Source organism: Pholcus phalangioides, unplaced genomic scaffold, assembly GCF_987345545.1.
Source record: "Pholcus phalangioides strain wild (caught in Gottingen) unplaced genomic scaffold, Ppha-v1.0 ptg000017l_1, whole genome shotgun sequence".
In the NCBI taxonomy this organism is placed as follows: domain Eukaryota; kingdom Metazoa; phylum Arthropoda; class Arachnida; order Araneae; family Pholcidae; genus Pholcus; species Pholcus phalangioides.
Genome location: NW_028301610.1, coordinates 46,178,296 through 46,193,538, shown reverse-complemented (window position 1 = coordinate 46,193,538; position 15,243 = coordinate 46,178,296). Strand labels below are relative to the sequence as shown.

Here is a 15,243-nt window from a genome sequence, read left to right as displayed (position 1 = left end):
ATTTTAATTCTGTGAAATTCGAATTCTCGTTTTTCTTGGAATTGAATATGTTATCTTACACAAGAAAAGGAAAAAAAAGCTCCGCTCTCGAGTTTTGAAAGCGTTCAAAAGCGGGACGCTTTATTTGTATGCATCTCGAATGAAGAGTTGTTTCACTCGAGTTCTCTTTCTTAAGTGATTCTCTTGATCCTTTTACGATGTATAAAAGATAATCGTATACCATCTCACGATGACGGAGCCAAATAAATAAATAAAAGAGCCAAACTTTTCTATCTCTGAGTTACTCTAAACAGATGACGCTCTTAAAATTTAATATAGTCTAACCCGTAAAATACTGCGAAAAAGAGTTTTGTCAATATTTTCTCTACGAAGAAGTACCTCCTATTTATGCCTCTTATACAACCCCAACATCGAGCCTAAATTTCTCTTCACACAACCCGACTCGGAATTCCGCAAATTTTCACTCGGCAAAATTCAATTCCCGATCTCTTCCGGGGATCCAAACTAAACTCAAACTCGTCTTCTTGTAGTTTTTCTCCCACCAATCGAGTGGTAAATTGGAATTCTCGAACACAGAAGGCAAAAAATAAGAGGAAACAAGACGAGAGTATAAACTTTTCTTATTGAATTAAGGATATATGTGCGACACATATGCACACGCGCCATGAAAGAGTAAGTAAGTATACATTGGAAGAATTCGGTAACATGCAAATCAAATTTTATAGGAAAATTCGAGAGAAAAACAAACAATTTTTTCCGAGAAATTTTTTTCAAAATGGATTCGGAAACCTTAGGCGAAACAGTAGGTTTCTAACATTCGAATAAATTTAGGTTTAAAGAGCATCTGTCTAATGCATAATATGCTAAACCCATGACGCGCGAGCTAAATGTGGCCCTCGGAATCATCTGATGTGGCCCACGACAAATGAGCCAAACAACTCAAGTGATCTACGATAGATTATCAAATCACTTAAGTGGCTCGCGGCTCACTTTTAAATCATTTTTGTGATCTTATTATATTTATAATTATTTATATTAATCATTAAGTGCATATCCAGATCACTCAAGTGACCTCAAACACATTTCCCAAATGCTTAAATCACTTGAGCGGCCCACGGCACACTTCCAGTTCACTTATGTGGCCAGAGCGGCACGCTTCGAGATCATTTGAGTGGCTCTCAGTGCAATTACAGATCAATTAAGCTGCCCCCGACACATGTACACTTCACTTAAGTGGACCGTGGCATTTTTATAGATTACTTGCATTACTTTTGGCACATTTTCAAATCACTTTAGTTATTGGCGGCACACTTTCAGATCACTTTAGTTACTAGCGGCACATTTCCAGATAACTCAAGTGACCACGTTTCAAAACCAATGAAATGGCCCGCATTCTCCAAAAGGTTGAGGACCCTTAGTCTAATTCATGGGTTTCCAACTGCTGTTCCGTGACAGCTTTTTTTAGGATCCACAATATCAAACGCCACGGAACCCTCAAAAATTCCGGAACCCAGAGGGCTTTCAAAGAAGAAAACTTTCTTGTTACCAATACTCGAAAAAGTGTTATTTATTTTGAATTTAATGAGATAGTGTCGCTTGAAAAAGATCAGACCACTTGGATGGCTCAACTTCAAAAAACAGTGACATTACATTTTTCCACATCTAATGTTCAAACCAGAAGCTCCAAAAGTTTATGAATGTCATTTTTCGTTTTATCAGGAAATTGTAAGTTGAAAAAAAATGTTTTTTTGGAATTTTTCTATCCGCTAGAGAAGTGAGGATTATTGAATTGCAGAAATTATATATATATTTTACGGGATAAGCATTGTCATTATAACATACGAGTCCCACACGGGCATGGCACGGAGATCTCATTTCCATAGGGGCTTCCACGATAAGATTTGGCCCATGATTTATGACTAATAAATATGTAAATTAGGAGGTGGTGCCTAAGCCCTCTTTCATTTTGCCCTGGAGCTATGATGCTGTTGAGGTGGAAGTAGCTACACACATTCCTTTTGGAATTAAATATTCAAAAATTTGTTTGAGTTCCGTAGAACGGACTCATTATCATCAAGGGTTCCTCGAAAATTTTTACGTTGGAAACTCCTGGGTCTAATGTACCAGAGTATAAGTATGAAACATCGATTCAACTTTTTTAAGAATCTTCTTCAACTCAGAATAACTACTTCCACTTAAGGAAGAAAGATGGCCCAAACCCAGTTGTCCTCACCTATGACCCCTTTGTGGTCCTGGAATATTCTAAGGGGGGCCACAGGTGAGATGAAAGGGTAGCCACAGGTGAGATGAAAGGGTAGCCACGATAAATGATGAAGGAAAGAGATGTGAGAAATATATATAGTGTTTTCACGTTAAATATGGTGAGGAAAATGTGACTACTTTCGGAATCCAGCGGAGCTGTCCGTAGAACCAGAGGACATCTTAACTCATGCCGCGCCTCATATCCGTAGGAAACCTTTATATATATAATAAATTTAACCTTTAATAAATTTGAAAACCGTTATCAAATCTGATGTATTTAAAAAAAAGAGATCCTCCTTCTTTCCCGATCTGTCAATCCCACTGGGCCACACATTGGTCGAAAAACGTCCACAACCGCGACACCAAAGCCCCGTTCACACGTGCAAATATTGCGGTAGCATTGGCAGTTCTACCACCCGCTTGACGACTTTTTTCCTTCGTAAGGAGAGAAATGGAGAGCAGTCATTGGTGAAAATTCTTGAAGCGGGTTTTCTATTTCCTATGTGAACGGGGCTCGTGAGTGTTCTGGAAAAACCGGTTTTGTTCTTGTTTTTAGCAAATATTCGTCAAAGAATATTGGGTCAAGCTGGGCCAGTGTGTAGCCAGCCTATGCCGCTGCTGCTTCTTTGCATCAGGGGAAATGCAAATGTTTGCGAATGACTGTTGGGCCAGGCTTGGCACGAGTGTAGCCCTGATTTATAAGCCTACGGCAGAAAGTTCCCTCTCCAATCAAAACAACAATCCAACGAATAAATAATCAAATTTACCATTCATCGGGTCATTGATTTTTGGTTTCGAGTAATAATAATATGGATTAATAATCATGTAAACGCACCCACACGCATCCCAATTTTCCTAATTCTAGCCCAAACATTATCAGACGTTGAACAGATGTCGTTATTATGTCATTGAAAGCTGAGAGTAGATTATAGAAAAAAGGAAAAGACTAATTACAGAGAAACCTTGTGTTAATCATCTGACAATCGACTGGACCATAATGGTCATGGACATTCCAGAAATAACTACCGTATTTATTTCTAGCAACGACATAGAATAATGTCGAGATCCGTAATCTAAACGCATTGAAAAAGTTGCGTAGGAGTGTGTCCTTGGAAACTCAAATTATGGAGATAATTGTTTTCTGGAGGTCTCGTAAACATTCTCTCGTCAATAATCCGATTATCACATCAACAGTGCTGAATATTTTACATTAATATTATATTGAATATTTACCGTAATTTCTCGCAATGAAGATGCAACTTATACACTTTTAAAAGGTTAATTTTTTTGCTCTTTTGCCGTCGATTCAAACCAGTAGTCGAATATTGCACTTAGAAACGTGGATTTTTTTTTTTTTTTGCCTCAGGAGAGACAGGGCAATAACTATTTCTAGGCAACAACGAATTTTAATCGAATATTTTCAAATGCTATTCATTAGCAAACGTAGTGTTAGTAACTACGTAATATTAATTGATGCTATAAAAATATATTCTATTCATTTCACGCATGTGTCCACTGAATGGATGTAAACAAATATAGAAATAGATTAAGAAATAAAGGCCGCCTTCTTGAAGCTATTTAATATCATTCCCCCTTTACCAGAAACATGAATGTACAAATTTCTAAAACCTGCAAAACGACTTTTGAATTTTTACTCTACCCATGTTACTCTATGGATGTTCTCCTCCTAAATTTTTGCGCATTCATTACTCTGGCATAAGGGAGACGATATGCTGCACATTCTTGTCATATATCTTGTCTTTTTTTTTAATTTGGTAATTTTAGAAATCAACACTAGTTTTCGTTGAATCGACTTGTGTTTCCTCCATGTCGAAAAATTTGATCAAAATATTGATTTAAATATTTATTTAAATACATTTATCTGAAATATTTTGTATAGGAACGTAAAAATAAATCAAGTTAAATTTTAATCGATTTTTGATCGGATTGATCGAGTCGATTAACTCAAGTAAAATTTTTAACTGCGATTGGCAATTGATGGATTAACCGAAGCGATTATTCGGACCATCCCCCAATTAGGAGTTTTGTATTTTCCTTATATTTGCTTTATTCGTTGGTGATTTTCTGAGTATTTCCGTTCGTGCAGAGAAATTGGTGAACTTTTACTTAGTAGCGGCGGAGGATTAGAGAAAGTTCTTAGTCAACAGGTATAGCCTCTTCAAACACATCACTCTGATTTGTGGGGAAGCAAACATCTCTCGACGTTTTGTCTGCATCTGCACTAGACCTTTTGTGTAGGGAATCAAACTATTTGACGCAAGTTTCTATGATGAAAGACTAATGAAAGTTTCGAATGGCACGGTAAATGAAAAATTATAATTTGTCTCTTAGAGCTTGATGTAAGCTGGGTGTTTCAACATACTTCGCCTGAAGCACGGTAGGAAGTTTCATCATTTAGTGTTAAATAGTAATCGTAAATTACACTTCTCCCAATGTCTTGGAATACTTACTTTACGTCAGTTATATTTCTTCAAATCTATCTTCCTACTCTTCGGAGGTCAATATTCTCATTACATCTAAATACTTCTCAGCCTTCAAATGGACTAAATAATTCGTTTTCACTACCATTAGTTCATAAAACAGTTTTGAAAATACATTTTACTTATCTCATCCCAAAACTCTGCAATACAAGAAATCACTGACAATACTAAAATTTATCATCCTTTAAAAACTTATCAAACACTACTTAATCTCACTTGATGGTGTAAAAAATTTGTTTTAATGTTTCTCTGTTGCTCATACAGATTTTTTTCTAACGTAATCAGTGTTACCCGAAAATATAAATTTGAAGAGTAATTTCACTCCTCTCCAAAATTTTAAGGGGTATTTTTTATTTATCAGTGAGGAATATGTAAGTCTATTAAAACAATTACCTAAAATTTGAAGGAGTATTTTCACTCCTCAACGAAATTTGGAGGAGTAAAATTGAATTTTGATGCGTGATTCTAGATGCATCTACACTGGTGAAATAAATTAAGAGAATTTGCATATTTTATCGAATTTCATGAAAAGAACTGAACTGAATAGCCAGTGCTTCTAGACAAAAATGCAAATCTTGTACGTCAAATACGTAAGCGTACACGTGTGTGTAGGCGGAGCCAGTAGAGAAACAGGCTTTATAAGCGCGCGTAAGTTAAGACGCATTTCGTTCGCTAGCACACCTCGGCGAATTTCTTGGTGTTATTTTGCGGCAATCGCTTAATTTCAAATTTTAACAGTAAAAATGAGTAACCACCAACGTTTAGGTGATGGAATGAGGTGGCGAATTGTGGGGAGGCTAGAAGCAGGCCAATCTCAAGTCCAGATTTGTAGAGAGTTCAATTTAACGCCCAGCGTCGTGTGTAACTTATGGAAACAGTTCCAGGATACCGGATCCATCGAGAGAAAGCCTGGGCAAGGTCGTCCAAGAGCCACGACGGCCAGAGAAGATCGCCATTTGTCGATTATAGCGAAGCGTAACAGGAGTGCTACAGCTTCTCAGCTCTCTCGTGACTTGTATGCAGCCACAGGAACCCGTGTATCAAGGGTGACTGTTTCCAAAAGACTTCATGAGAGAGGGTTGTTTGCAAGAAGACCTGCTGTTTGCGTCCCGCTCACTTCTAGGGACAGGAGAATCCGTTTATCATGGTGCAGAGAGCATAGAGATTGGAGTATGGATCAATGGGCGACCGTTTTCTTCACTGATGAGTCCCGGTTCAGCCTAAGCACCGATTCTCGCCGTACGTTCATATGGAGAGAACCAGGGACCCGCTACCTACCCTCCAATGTCCGCGAAATCGACCATTATGGCGGAGGAGGTTTAATGGTCTAGGCAGGCATCATGTTGGATGGCCGCACACCTCTCCATGTCTTTGAAAGAGGCACTGTGACTGGTGTGAGGTATAGGGATGAGGTCTTGGAGCCCTATGTTTGCCTTTTCAGGGGTGCAGTTGGCCCTGAGTTCATTTTAATGGACGATAACGTGAGGCCACATAGAGCTCTTCTGCTTGACGATTTTCTAGAGAATAAGGATATTCGCCGGATGGATTGGCCAGCCAGAGGTCCAGACCTTAATCCTAAAGAGCATGTCTGGGACGCTCTAGGGAAGGCAATTGCAACTCGCAACCCCCCTCCGGGAACCATCCAGGGAATGAAAACAGCGTTGCTGAACGAGTGGGACCAATTGCCACAGGAAATGATAAACTGCCTTATTTCAAGTATGAAATCACGCTGCGAGACCTGTATATCTGTAAGAGGGGACCATACCCCCTATTAACCCATCTATTAACCCATTTTTTTGTTTATTCTGCAACCGCTGTTTCATACCTTCCGACTCCAACGAGTGTTACGCACGATCATGCGTGTGTATTACAATTATTGAATGGTTATTTGTTTTGTATTGTATCAATGTATGTACATATCAAATTTCATTAAAATGGGTACAGTAGTTCTAGAGATAATCGACCAAGTCTGCAAATTCTCTTAATTTCTTACACCAGTGTAGATGCGTATTAGCGAACACTGAACGTAATAATTGAATTTATTTGCATGCCGCATCTTGTTGTTTTAATATTTTTAGCATACCAAATGTTTAAAATTATATTTGATGTAATATGTGAATTTGTTACTATATAAATTGCACTCCTCTGTTGCCATAAATTTCCTATGTATTCAGTATTATGCAGGGTGATTCAGAAAAGATGGGAAAAACTTCAAGAGGTGATTGTACACACCAATACAAACGTTTGTCATCAAAAAATGCATGGTCTAACATGAAACGTAAACGCGCAAGCACGTTTCGAAACGGCCGCTCCACAAACGTTAAAACGGCATTGCTGTTGAAATTTATCGTTAGAAAAAGAACACCAAGCATGCAAATGTAACCTGGAAAAGAAGAAGAAACCGTATGCAAATCTGCATCACAGTGAATAAAAGGTGCGGACGCCAGCCCTGTGAAGTTATTCCAGCATTCTAACGTACTTGATAATGGCGGACTTCAGTAATACTGAAAAAGCAGACATTTGCGGAGCCACAAACGGAAGTACCACAGAGGCACCACGAATGTACGGTGAGAATTTTCCCCCAGGTGGTTGCGCAATCCGAAAACATTTGCGCGTTTGCATCGGCAGCTGTGCAAAACGCGATCCTTTCTTGCTTCCGGATCTGATGCAGGTCGTAAAAGGACTGCCAGAACGGATGCATACGGTTTCTTCTTCTTCTTCCCCAGGTTGCATTTGCATGCGTGGTGTTCTTTTTCTAACGATAAATTTCAACAGCAATGCCGTTTTAACGTTTGTGGAGCGGCCGTTTCGAAACGTGCTTGCGCGTTTCCGTTTCATGTTAGACCATGTATTCTTTGATGACAATTCTTTGTATTGGTGTGTACTATCACATCTTAAAGTTTTTCCCATCTTTTCTGAATCACCCTGTATATTTTCAATTTTTTTCCCCGTTCATCATTTTTTTTTGTCCATTACCAATTTAATTAGCATTTACCAGAATGGGTCATCTTTCTTGACCCCTTTTTAATTTTTTTTTCTCCCTTTTCTCATATTGTATTTGTATGATGATGATGATAATAATAATAATAATAACTATTTGAAATAATTCTCCCTTGTAAATATGCAAAATACAGTGATACCTCAGCTAACTAATACCTCGACTTACGAATTTTTCGGCTAACGAAGATTTTTTTTAGTGATTTTTCTTCCTCGTTTAACGAATACGGATTCGGCTAACGGACATTTTAGCTGATGCAGATACACGCACCAACATAAAACAGTCGCGTCGTGAGCTGAATTTTAGCGCAATGATCATCAGAATTACTGTCACTCGAGCCCGATTAACTTACGTCCACCTCGGAATCTTTTTCCCAGATGTACCTCCACTTCTCTTTCTGAACGTTTTTGAATCATTTCAGGAAAATTAAGATTCAGCTAACAGAAAATGCATTAGAAAAAAATGAGCTTATGTTTTCAGAACACGCGTTCTTTCAGTGCAAGATTAAAACTGAAACAGTCTGGACATTCTAAGGGCTTGTCTCTTCCATCTGCATGTATCAGACCAAGAAATGAGCTGAACAAATCACAAATGGGTGGGAATACAAATGGTGTTCCACAACTACGACTGGGTTGTGCGACCAGCTTCAGTAAACTGAAGGTATATGCAGTGGCGTCGGAGCCGGGGGTGCTGTGGGTGCTCAAGCACCCACGATAATTTGTGTCATGCATCCGAGCACCCCCAGAATTGATTCAGAAATTAAAATTTCCGATATAAAACTAAAGACGAGCACCCACAGTTTCGAAACACTTCCGACGCCCCTGGGTATATGATATTTGTAGACTAACCTGGTGTTGGTTGTGCGCATGGTGCAAAATAAAATGATTTCAGTACCTCATCTTCCTGTTAATTCCCATTTATTTAGTTTTGAAGTTTTAAGCCTTCGGTCGGTTTTTGTCCTTTTATATCGCTCTTTTGGTGTTTTAAAAAACGTAGCTATAAATTTTGGGCCATGTCTGGAACGAGCTAAACGATTTTCCAAAGAAACCTATGGCAAATCGCGTTTCGGCTAACGAACGTGTTTAGGAACGTTAGCATCTTCGTTAGCCTAGGTATCACTGTATAGTCATCTCTAGGGTATCGAGAGACTGCCCTGCCTAGAGGGCAATGTCAGATCTTGTTTAGTGCATACGCAGATTTCGAAGAACATTGATCGAAGCCTCTATATTTCTATGCAGGAAAAAAAGTATAAGCCCTCAGAGATGAATAAATAATTTTTTCCTATTATTTTTCTATGAGCGATTTATACATATATGTGGCTTATCACCGGAAATTACGGTAATTGGAATATATAAGAATGCTCGTCCAAGCAATGGCTGTTTCCGCGGAAATTTATATTTTTACAATTAATTCAACAAGTCAGTGTTTGAACGAGATATTTGCGTATTGTGCCGTAAACAATTTCCCCCGCATATTCGAGTCTAAAAATAGCGACTGTGCGTAACATTCTGTGGAATATATTACGACGTGATTGCTGATTTGAAAAAGTTGTATCATTGCATGGCTTATCATTGTTCATTCTCTTCCGGGACTTGAAGCTCTAATGTAATGAATATGCAAAAATACGAAATATTCCGAGCACCAAAAATGTTATCTCGAGTACACACTCGCTTACTTCGTTATGATAATAGCCCCTGAGTGCAGTGGGCGTACCGTATTTTCCTGCGTATAATCTGTGGATGCGAAATTCGCTTCTTTGAGAAGAAATATCATCGTATAGTCCTCAGTGTTGTACAGGGTGGTTATAAACTGACACTACTCAGACGTATGGAGAAAAAAGGGGCTCCTTTTTTATCGCAGTTACCTTTTTTCCATGGTCCAAATAACGTAAAAACCAAGTTTCAGTATAATTAATCTGAGTAGTTGGCAGTTGAATTATACCGACACTACTCCGACCTATGTAGCGCCCGTTGTGGTGAACGTATTTCATTGAAACTTGGTATATACGTTATTTGGACTATGGAGAAAAGATATGATAAAAAAAAGCGCCACTTTTTCACCTTGAGATCAAAAATTTAACTCTTTTTTTATTGAATCCTTCTTTTGCCCATGGCCCATATATCCTATATATCTAGTTTCAACAAAATACCATACCACCATGTAATGTTTTTGTGTTGAAAATATGCATATATTTTTTTTTCTACTCGCATATCTATAAGTACATTACACCCTATCTATAAATCTTTAAAAAATTATTTTTCACAAATTTATATTTTGAAGACATTCATTTCTATTTCATCCTCTCAGAAAACAGAGAAAAAAATCTGCACGTATAAGACGAATGGTATAATATAATCCGCATTAAGAAGTTTCGATGTTTTTAACGTGTAACCTACGGGTTACACGCAGGAAAATACAGAGTAAGTCACGTTTATATTTTCTGAATAGTAGTCTGTGATCATTTTGTCGCATCAGTTTATACACATCAGAGCTGATTCAACCGGGACCTACATTTTTTATATCCCTAGTCTTTCAAGTCTCTATGAGGTTGGCACAGTAGCCATTTGTTAAAGAATCGTTTAGCGCCATCTTTTTTCCTCGAGTGTAACTAGTACCTCTTAGGTAAATGGGTTGACCGGTTCCCTGAAATCACAACAGTAGTATCTAAACGTGACAACGGTGCCGGGACCCAGGGGTTCCTAATTTATTTTAGATTTTTATAAATACAAAATTGAAGGCCCCCCCCCCAACCGAAAAAGAGAACCTTGAACGAGATGGTTGAAAAAAATGAAAAATAGTGCCCATAAAAATGAATGTAAATTACATATAAATCTATATAAAAGTTTCTCAATAAATTAGGCTCGAGTATCCCAGTAATTTTTGAGCCCTAGATTTCTAAACTCATTAACACATCTACTCTAGAAACATCCTATAGCGCATTAGGGTGGTAAAAAAATTCATACCTGAACAATTTAAAAAACTCACCAGATATAAATAAACTCTTATCAGTTAATTTGCAATTACAGTCGACGCTCGTTACAATGACAACCCCACGTTATAGCGACCATTTCATTACAACGTCCGGTAGGATAAGTCCCACATGTTTTTCCTGTAATTTCCTGTAGTACCTATTTATTTTCCCTTTCTATATAACGACCACCCAATATGACGTCTGTTTTCGACGGAACGATAGGAATCGTTATAACGAGCGTCGACTGTATTTTTAATTACAATAATAATTAGTATGAAGTAAATATTTTATAAGCAGCAAATTTTACGTTGAGAAATCTTGATATAATGAAGATAAAATCAAACTTTTTAACGAGCGTATATATTCCAAGTACAACATAATTTCAAAAATAATTATAATAATACCAAAAACCAATTGAAATTATCTATTAATTAAATAACATTTTTAATAAAATACGCACAATACAATGGAAAAAAATAATTAAATTTTTTCGAGAACCAAAAATTTTAGAAATCAAAGGAAAACCAAACGCATTCCAAGAAATCTCGCAGTCAAAGTTTAACGAAAACTATTTAATCAACTAATTAATTAACTAATTAAGGAATAAATTCTCAACAAGTAACTAAAATTCATTCATTACTTACTGGATAATATTATATAGAAAGTCCAACTTGTGCGGTGGCCGTTCCCTGAAGAGCGGGGACTTGGACTAAAAGTTGGCGATATTTGTTTGTTCTATTGTGTTGATCCGATCAGAGTTGTAGTTGCTCTGCTCGGTTCGGATGCTGTGGAGAAGCTTTTCATTTGAAGCTCGGAAGCATGCAACATCCTAGACGCATGCGCCATGATGACATGAATCCTCTTTCCTCCCATCTATTCCGCGAAAAATATATATATATATCCAAAGAGAAAGCACAAAACTCTTCAGATATTGATTGCACAAAAGTTATCTGCGCATCTTCAAGTGACAGATTCTTCGCTTCGGATGCCTCTGGAATCATCCAATCCAAAGCACGTGCTTCTCAACAGCCGGAATGAACTTTGCGTTCTGTCGTGTGTGAGAGTGTGGGGGGGGGGGGGTTATTCAATGTCCGGATGTATTCATAAGATGGCCCGTAAATTAGATGTCCGTGTATATTGCGTACTATTTGCAAGTATGATATCGGTGGGAACTTTTGTCGTACTTGTGGTTATCGATGAAGTTAGGAATAAGTTGTGTGTGTATTGTAGAACAGTGTTTCTCAATCTTTCTGAAAACAAGCACCATTAAAATGCTTGAAATGATTTGACGGACCACTTGTGTCCCGTATTATGGGACATTCCTGTAATTTTCGTTGTTTCGATTTTTTTCTATACATCTGTCCCGTTTTCTCTCTTTAACGATACTTATATGAATTTGTAAAGTCGGACTCATATTTGTAGGTTCAAAGTTTTGTTTTCAATTTTTTTTGCATTTTTAATTACGATTAGTGATTATGTCTACTTCTTACAATGTTTTTGATGGCAATTGCGGATGTCCCGTATTTTACGGATTATTATTTAAGATCCCAGTTTACCATATTTTTCTCAATCAAATATGTTCATCAGATCATTTAAATATTTTTTTCGTGAAATACATTTTTGTTTACTGCGATTTGTAGCAGCCCTTTATTTCCACAATCTTTAACAATTTTAGCAGTAATTAGCAAACTGCATTTAAAACAATAAATTGCAGTTTTTCACAAAACTTAGGGACATTCCGCATTTAGGATCGTGATTTTCTGCATTGTCTTCGATGATGACTGGTGTACCTAAGTATCAATCATCAATCATATATATTGCTGTCCCGCCCCTAGAGACATACAGCGGTGGTGTACCTAAGTATGAAGGTATAATTTTATTTGAACCCAAATATGGATATTACTAATATTAATTACAACTGGTGAATAATTTTTATCAAGTCTGCCTGCGGATCACTAATCCATCGCAGTTGACCATAGGTTGATAAACGCTGTTGTAGAGTATATATTTGAGCTTTCTCAAGTTTGAATAAAATTTTTAAATAGTTGTTCAGACTCAATAGATAAGGTTTCTGAAAAAAAAAAATTTTAATTTTCTAAGTTTTTTTAATTAATTTGTGTTATTTATCGTGATTTTCCATTCATCCCGCGACAATAAACTTTTACATTATAGTTTATTAGCCATAAAAGCCCAAGATAGTCATTTTTACTCTTTGAGAAATTTTTTTATGGATTTTAGGCTAAAAACGACTTCAGTAATTAATAATAAAATAATAGTTCAAGACCATCCTTAATGCAAGAAATACAAATTAAATTTGTAGACTAGTAACAACTAATTAAAATTACTCAATTTCGTTCAAACAACTATCTACTTTCGGAGCTATTCAAGTAAGATTACGTGACCCCGAAACATAAATTATATAAAATGACGCAAAATATCATTTTCACAAGTTTTATGAGAGTGTCTAGTTCGTAATTTTCGTAAATATAGAAAGAAAAAAGTATAATCTTAATAGTACAGTGAAGCCTCCCTACAACGGTACTCGATATAACGATAAATCCGTCTACAACGATATTTTTTTCGAATTTTGTTTGGAATTACCTATATTCTGGTGTTAAACTTCTTTCGGTACAACGATGCTCTTCGCTACGATAAACCTCTCTCTATATATAACGATATTTTTTGAAGAAATTTTGAAACCGCTACAACGATTTTTTTTAAATCTTGCTCAAAATCACTTTAAATAATTTTTAACCTCTTCCTCTGTTTTTCTAATAACATCGCTATTTCTCACCGCATGATCACCAAAAGTGTTGTTGAAGATGTTAGTGTTGCTACTTTCCGTGTAAGACACAAAAGTGAAATTCGATAAACCTCATTACAGGGGCAATGCATCTAATTGAATTTAATTTGATGCATTGAAGGCTTTAATTTGAAGGCTAGAGAGTGTAACGTGCAGAGAAGTGATATTGAAACCATATGGGTTGAACTTGAGAACAAAAGACGTCATAAGCTTATTGTTGGGGTTTGTTACAATCCACCGAATAGGGATCAAAACTACATCGCCAAAATGCATGATGAAATTTCCTACATGTGTAAGCGAAAGAGGGTCCTCATACTAGGGGATTTCAATTACCCGGGTATTGATTGGGAGAACCTTTCATCTGGAAATCAGTATGAAAGAGACTTTCTTAAGTTGGTGCTCGAAAATTTTTTGTATCAGCATGTATCAGAAGCCACTAGGGGTACTGCTATTTTGGATTTAGTTCTTACTAGTTCTGAGGATCTAGTTGAACATGTTTCGGTGGGGGAAGAGTTGTCTTCCAGTGATCATCGTATCGTCAGATTTCACTGTAACTTTTCCTCGGGTAAGGTTGATAACAAAAGACTGGTTCCTTGTTTTCGGAGAACTAACTTTGATGTTTTGCGAAGAAGGTTAGCGGAAGTTTTCAAAGACCGGTTGGAATCAGTAGGGGTGGTAAGTCAATGGGAAGAATTTAGTACGAAGCTGTCCTCTGTTTTGCACGACGTCATACCCTTTGTTCGAAAAAAGCGTGTTTGTACATCACACCCTCTATGGTTCACGGATAGCGTGCGGAACCTTTATCTTGAAAAGAAAAGAGCATTCAGGGAGTATAAAAGTGGACGAGGTGACCTATCATTGTTTACTGATAAAAGAAGACTGTTGAAGAAAGCGATAAGGGATAGTAAAAAGCAAGTTGAATCTAGGTTGGCAGATAACATTGGCTCTGACCCAAAATCATTTTTTCGATACGTCAATAATGGATGTAAGGGGACAGTTGGCCCCCTCTCGATAGGAGGCTCAAAAGTAGAGAGCAATGTAGGCATGTGTAGTGCTTTCAATGACTTTTTCGCGTCGGTTTTTAATGGAGATAATGATATTCGATATACGGGTGTTGCATGGGGTAATAAAACGCTCAACGATATTCAAGTGGAAGACGTGGAGGTCCTAAATCTTCTAAGAAATGTATGTGCAAGCAAAGCACCAGGACCAGATGATATCTATCCCAGGGTTCTCAGGGAAGGTGCTAATGAATTGTTGGGGCCAGTCGCACAGATATACAGGAGTAGTGTTGCTGAGGGTATCGTCCCGAGAGATTGGAAACTGGCTAACGTTGTTCCGATATTTAAGAAGGGTAGTAGAGAAGTGGTGTCTAATTATCGTCCAGTGAGTTTGACGAGCTCCCTCTCGAAAATTTTGGAAATTATCATCAAAAGGCAGTTTGTGAAGTGGATAGACGAGAATAATGTATTGTCGGATAATCAGCATGGGTTCAGGAAGGGGAAGTCATGTGTAACTAACCTCCTTTGCTTCTATGATTACGTGACTAAGACTTTGGGTAAGAGCAAAAATGTCGACGTTGTTTACCTTGATTTCCAGAAGGCATTCGATCGGGTCCAACATGGCAAACTCTTGAAGCGTTTACACGAGATTGGAATAGGGGGCAACTTGCTGAGTTGGATAGAATCGTGGTTAAGAGATAGGTCGC

At 37.4% G+C, this 15,243-nt stretch overlaps 1 protein-coding gene across 1 annotated transcript in view; it reads right to left on the bottom strand.

Moving 5' to 3' along the window:
- The window catches only part of LOC149073516 (neuropeptides capa receptor-like), a 42,679-nt gene extending 31,189 nt beyond the window's left edge, over window positions 1-11,490 (bottom strand). Inside the window, exon 1 of the mRNA XM_089246580.1 lies at window positions 11,377-11,490. The gene's annotated coding sequence lies outside the window, so the exon portion shown is untranslated. The remainder of the gene's footprint in view (window positions 1-11,376) is intronic.
- Window positions 11,491-15,243: the final 3,753 nt, after the last annotated feature.